We start from the raw sequence: 7,302 nt of genomic DNA on the forward strand, positions 1-7,302 counted from the left end.
CAATATTTTCTTTTGAGTAAAATCCTTTGAGTGGGTTGTTTTATTGATAGGGCGACATCTAGTGGTGTAGTGTAGTACTGCAGCCCAGGTTTTAGATCACTCCGTTCCCCCTATCTCAAACCTTTTTGTGTATATTTACTGAATCTGATTCAGCACATCTGGGACATCATGTCTTGCTCCATCCACCAACATCACGTTGCACCACAGAATGTCCAGGAGTTGGCAGATGCTTTAGTCCAGGTCTGGGAGGAGATCCATCAGGAGACCATCCGCCACCTCATCAGGAGAATGCCCGGGCCTTGTAGGGAGGTCATACAGGCACGTGGAGGCCACACACAATGCTCAGCCTCATTTTGACTTGTTTTCAGGACATTTTGATCAGCCTGTAGTGAGTTTTTCCACTTAAATTTTATGGGTGACTCCAAATCCAGGCCGCCATTGGTTAATAAATTTAATTTCAATTGATGACTTTTTGTGTGATTTTGTTGTCAGCACATTCAAGTTTGTATAGAACAAAGTTCACTTTGGTTCGGCTCAAAACAAACCTGAACTTTGTGTTAAAGTTCAACGAAGAGTTTAAACCGATTTTTTCCAAATTTTGCTCATCTCTACTTGTGACGTATAACAATGTGAAAAGAATTGGTGTTGTCTATTGGTGTCTTAGCTTCATGTATAACACGTATAACCATGTATAATAAAAAATAAATCAAATATTGCTAACTTGATCAACTCTTATTTCCACAGATCCCTCTCTTCCGGGGAAGAAGGCAAAGAGGACCTGTGACATCTCAATACCTTACGAAAATATCAAATAGTAAATTATTCAGATATGAAAAGGACATGTAGTATGATGGGTACCCCAGCACTTACTTGTGGATACCTGTCCAGCCCCAGTATATGAGCCATTGAAATGGAGTTTGTAGATATAGCGTCTCCGATTATTGCAGCCAGCTGGGAGTCCTGGTTACATCGATAGTTGGGCACAAGTTTTTCATATCCACTCAACAATTGTAGAACTCCTGACATTGATTTCTGTTGAACTATACAAGAGTCAAAGATTTGGAATCCCAAGGTGATATTTGGCAAAAAAATAGGCGCAATTCTCTCCACAGCGAAATGCAAAGCGTGGACCCACTGGTAGGTATATAATGTTAAGCTGAAGACAACACAGACAAGTTAATGTTTCCTGAATATCTTGGAGTTGATAATCAAAAAGATCAAATACGTACATAGTGTGAACTTAGGGTTCTATTAAATGGGTTGATGAAGGCCCTTAAATAAGCGCTGCTCTGATGCATCAGCGCTTGCTTACAGAGGCGATTACACGTCCCGATAATCATTTAGGAAGTGGTGCACGGACATCGGTAAGGATTAGTAGGTGGTTACTCTTGAGAAAAGAGGACGGGTCCTCCGAAATATGTTGAGGTGTTTTTTCCCTCTTCGGCTTCATACTGTTACTGTTCCAGTAACGGTCGTACAGCATGATGCGTGATACGCGCAAATAACATGACGCTCTACAGACGCACATGGAATCATGTATGTAACGTTGCGCAGGAAAGACTAAGGAAATGTGTAAACATTGCTGTAAACATTCGTAAAGCGTTCGCACATATATTTTTCATTCGCAACTGCGGAGAGGGGCATTATACTGGGATTTTGGGGTGTTGGGTACACCCAGGCATGCTCCCCCTAAAGTCACAGTGTCATTCCGGAGGTGTTGGCATCGTTTAGGGAGGTTTCGTGGGGGACTTGGTGACCTCCAAGTGGTCGAATTTATATTTCTAAGTGCCGAGAATTTTTTTCCCATAGACTATAATGGGATTGAATATTCGTTCGAATAGTCGAATTTCACTGCCTATTCTATTCTAATTTTTGAAGGTCAAATATTTCACTACTCACTCATCTCTAATAGTGACCATCATGGGGGCACTGACATTCAACCATCAGGCTACACTTGGTTCTACTAAAGGACTCTTGGTATTGAGATCAGTGCTCGGCACATGCTCATGTATTTCTACACACACAGATTGCCCCTAACTTGTTACTAACTCATACCCAGTTTAGCTGTCACATCAAACTGCTACATCTAACTGTTTCATTGGCATGGAACAGGAATATGCACTTTTTAACTCTTGGCTACTATCACATCGGGATATACAGGTGATCCCTCTTTTCTTAATATAATGCAAACTCCTACTGGCAGCATTCGAGTACACATCTCATCTTCCCCATCTTTCCTTTCTGTTACTTGAAATGAAAATCTGAATGTGATAAGTTAGAGACATAACATGTAGTTCCTCGGCCCCCCAGTACAATCTGTAACGTGCCCCCATTGACCTTGTGCCATTTATAACACTGGTATTATCTTATATCACAGAGAAGGTTTTTAGGCCCCTCAAGCACATGGGCCTAGATGCAACAACTACAGCCTGAATAGTTAAATTCCAGAATTCACACAAGTTGCCATCTATTTGGATATGCCATCAATGTCTGGCCATGAATGGACTTAACATCCTATCAATTGTTATATACTGTACACAAGACTGGAAGACCCATTCAATACAACAGTTGTTGATCTCAACCCCTAGCAAACATCTATACATTATATAAGATACAAGTCTTACGTCTTACAGATGGAAGGACTCGGCCTCTCCTTGTAATTGATGATTGGGTATGTTTTGTCCACGTAAACAGGGAACACCACCCCAATTATTATCTTCCCATCCAAGGACATGGCCGGTGTAAGCTCACTGCTGGTCAGTCTGCAAATAGACTCAATGCAATTGCAGAAGTGTAAGATATAGAGCATGAACCGAAGTCGCATTGTCTGTAAAAATGATGAAGTCAGATGTAGAATTAGTCATAGATGAAGATGGAGAACCCTGCAATACGAAATCAAGATTTAGTTTATTTTTAAGGGAATCTGTCACTAGGTTTATGCCATCTTAAATGAGGGCTGCATGAAACTAGTGATATAAATGCTGAACAGATCGGTGTATTACTTAAATCATTCTGTTCAGCAGTTCTCCTAATGTGCAGGAAAATAGGATACTTGCCACACCCCTCTCCCCGCCCTCCAGCTGCTGATTGACAGTTGACTGCATATACACAGCACGGATAGATAACTGCTAATCAGCAGCTGGTGGGCAGAGTTTTCTGATTCTCATGAAAATCCAGGACTGGTGATTTTGTGGTACAAAATCTAAACACTTGGGTCCTCAGGATCACACTAGTCTTAAAAAGGTCCTGGTTCCAGTGATGTGTGGTGCTACAGCTGCAAAGCTCCAGGAGCGTGTCAGAGAAGCTGCCTGTACCAGAAGTCAAGGCCACCTGCCCTCAGTCAAATGTGGTGTTTCTTAAAGGTACATTCACAACTGCATGGGACAGGTGTCCTGGATTTCCAGGGTGGCCCTGGAGCAATGCACAGTCCACATTTACCCTCTGTGGGCCGGTCCCATCTTTCACCTGGCCCGGCAATGTCTAGAAGTCCCTGACACATACAAGAGAATGCACTGTGACTACTCATGGTGATCTTATTCATGCTCATACTACCATTATACCTTGTGCTCTATATACAGGGGTAGTGATCACTTGTAGTGTAGGGATGTGTGACAAATATAACAATACCTGCAGAGTGTTTGCAGTCCTGACCTCCTTGCATTCTTAATCTGTGTCCAGATATTATTTGCCGGTCACCCCTAAAAATCTCCCACCCGAGCGATAAACTAATATAGCCTCTTGGTAGAAATGGCTCTGATGCCAATTATCGGGAGGCCTGATCTCCCGATACCGCCCCCAACGCAAACTTTGATACTTAAAAGACCCATTTTCCTCATTTTACACAACCACCTCCAAGATTTCTCCTGAGCTTCTCCCATACTCTTAAACTCACTACTACCCTAACACCTCTGATTCTCACCCACCAACAAACCCTCTAAGAGTAACTTGGAGGCCCATCTTTAAGACTAGAATACAAACTACAATAACCCGGCTACTATCTCAATGCACTGTGACCAGCCGTCTCCTCTCTTACTGTCTCCATCCCTCACCCTTTAGATTGGAACCTCTTATCCTATGCACAGCGCTCTGGAATCACAGAAACTTAAACAATAAACAATAGTAATTAGTAAATCTAAGTGTTATACGCCACTCACCTCATATTTCTCCCTTAGTTTCCTCTGGTATTTCCGTATACTCACTTTATATAAGAAGTTCTCATACATTCCGGGAATTATATCAGCAATTATACATTCAGTTATTTTCTGTATATAGATGCTCAGTCCCAGCGCGGATATCATCATCTTTAGAATATAGGAGAAATACATAATGATATATAATGATATAATGAGACAATCGGCTGTGTGACCTGAGGGATCATTTTACGGTTTGATTAGGAAACAGATTTCTCTGATCAAACCTGAACCTGAGCACAACAGAATATAATAAATATAATAAGAGGTTTAATAAATAATAATTAGCTACAGATATAGATGTTACAGATGAGTAGTCTTAGCCCATAATGAAATGTGGAACCTCCCTATATATCATGCACTAATCTAAATCACCGATGATGGCCTACAGTTTTCTGGCCACCTACTACAGCTCCTGGTCCCAGCTGAGGCTAAGGGTATAAACCCACACATCGTATATGCAGCAGATATGCAACAAAAACGCAGAGGATTTGTTGGTACAGATTTGATGCTGTGTTCAGTTATTTAGATCTAATCTGCTGCGAGTTTGCTGCGAGTTTGCTGCGTATCGCAGCAGCAAATACGCTGCATATACGGTGTGTGGGTTTATACCCTAAATAAAAGTCCCATTACCCTTTATACTAATTTTGAATGGAATTACTGTTTCCAGAACCGTGTCTATAGTAAGGTCATGACCTCAAATAGAAGAGTGGGCCTCACCCAGCCCAGCTGGTATTCACTTACTAATAGGCAGAAATCATAAGTCTCTTGCTCACCATCTAGTTTCCATGGTCCACAAACTGTATAGCAGGGATGGGGAACCTTCGGTCCTCCATCTGTTGCAAAACTACAATTCCCATCATGCCTGGACAGCCAAAACTTTAGCTTCAACTGCCCTAGGCGGCAGAGGACAACTGGTCGACAGTCCCTAACTGTCGACCAGTCAACAGTCAACACTGAACAAAGACAAGACCCAGAGTCCACGCGATTCATTATTGTTTCCGTCTAAAGATACGCAGAAAACTTACTCCAGCACTCATCTGGCATAGGTTTTCTGCCGTGCACACGGGATTTATGTAGAGGCAGTCCGCCTCTACATAAATCTCCGTAGTGCCGGAGCTGCGGGGACATTTTTAACGTCTGCGGGGACATTTGACGTCTGAAAACGTCAGACTTAATAAATGTCCCCCATAGTTTGCATACTCAAACCCGTTATTGAGGGGGAATTCGTCTAATCTCCAGAAACAGTAGCGCCACTTGTGGAGACCAAAGGGATGGAAAAGAAATCATAGTTCCCCAAATTGATTTACACATGCCGTCACACATGCACAGTTCCATAGAATGTGGCAGGAGGATGCCACTTGACCGCACTCCCTCCAGCATAGAGAAGTGGCTAAGCGGTCCGGTGTGTAATAATTTTTAGTATAGATTCCATGTGTGAGCTGCATGTTAATGATTTATAGAGCATCTTGAAGGCTTAGGACCAGTCCGCCATTGAGAAGTGTTGCTGGTGATCCCTCTCTTACAATTTACAAGGGGATCTCCTCTTTGGACATTCGAACTTAGACCAGACCTGTAATGAGGCAGATATTATAAGGTTGTGTATATCAATAGGCTTTGACTTTCAGAAAGGGGAATAGAGCAAATCCCTTAGGGACCATGGGGCTGTATGTGGTAATTGTTTTGGAAGGACTTCCTGTGTATGCCACCATTTACACAGTACTGCTATGTTGCTGTGTTGCTATTTGGAACCCCCAAGCTGCCTACCAATATGTGCTTTACCAGCAGTTCAGACAGGTGCGGAGGCTTGATGAGTCACCACCACTTGGGCCGAAATGCTGTGTTCTTCCACACAAGAGCAAGGAGGATGTGGGAGAAGGAAACCACACTACACGTGGACACTGGCATGTCCCGTTGGCTGAAATCAAGTTTGATGGCTCACAGACACTGCATCAAGTTCAGCAGATACCTCATGACCTACTTATCAATTCTGACTGCTGTTCAGCCGTGTCAGTGCAGTTTGGGTACATTAATGCCAGGTATTCAGTAGTTAGGTAGCAGCTCACTCTTCTCCCTCCTTACATAACAGAAGCAGAACCAGAAATGGCCAAATTATCTTTAGGGATAACTGGGCAGTTACATTCAGTGACTCTCAGGTGATTCTCAGGTCGTTCTCTTTCCACGTTTTCATCATCCAGCCTGAACATTCACAATGACTTCTTCCAGCTATAACTTTCAGTGGAATCTGATGGTCAAATGTCCTAGACTCTTCACTTTTCCATCACCATTTCTATCTCTAAACAATCGCCCCATGCTCTGCACAAACATTAGTCCCTCCTGTGCCCCCACATTAAAGTGACCTTCCATTTTTCACCAACACTTTTGTTAAACCATTTACTGTGCACCCACTAGCATAATGTTCTTTCTGTGCCCCCCAGAAGGTGAGAACATCCCTGTATGTGCCCCAGATTGTTGTAATGCTGCTAATGCCTACCACTGTACTATAATTCCCCATCTGTGACCCACACTATTGTTATCGCAGCTCAGTAATTTATACAAATATGATTTTACCTCTTTATTCCCACACTTTTGTAAGGTCCAATACTATTATTATATTCATATGGGACATGAATGCAGCACAGGGCTTCATAATTGACATTTGTACATCTACTGTATTGCAAAACGGGTTACCCTGACAAATGTCCATGTTCCAGTGTGTAAATGGAAAGTAGAGCAAAGACAGTAAGCTATAGATGCTTTATGCTTTCCCAGCTTATTGTTAATAGATTCTATGCCCCCAGACACAGTTTACCTAGTTCTGGATTATTGTCTATGGTCTAATATCTGGGGTTCCATTGCAAAAAAACTCGAAGGAGGTCCGAATTAAAGTGTAAAAAAAAGACAAATTTGGTCAGCTCTCTTAGAACACCATTCACACTAGGCACAAGCACATTGGTATGGCTGAAATGGCAAACACACAAAAACACAGAAAAATGCAACAGCTCACGGCAATGGCAAGATACAGACCCACCATAGACATGAAAATAGTTAAAAGCAGCCCCCCATATGCTAAAAAAATTCCTACAAAAATAATAAGGCTCTTTGTTACCAT

This window comes from Dendropsophus ebraccatus, chromosome 1, assembly GCF_027789765.1.
Source record: "Dendropsophus ebraccatus isolate aDenEbr1 chromosome 1, aDenEbr1.pat, whole genome shotgun sequence".
In the NCBI taxonomy this organism is placed as follows: domain Eukaryota; kingdom Metazoa; phylum Chordata; class Amphibia; order Anura; family Hylidae; genus Dendropsophus; species Dendropsophus ebraccatus.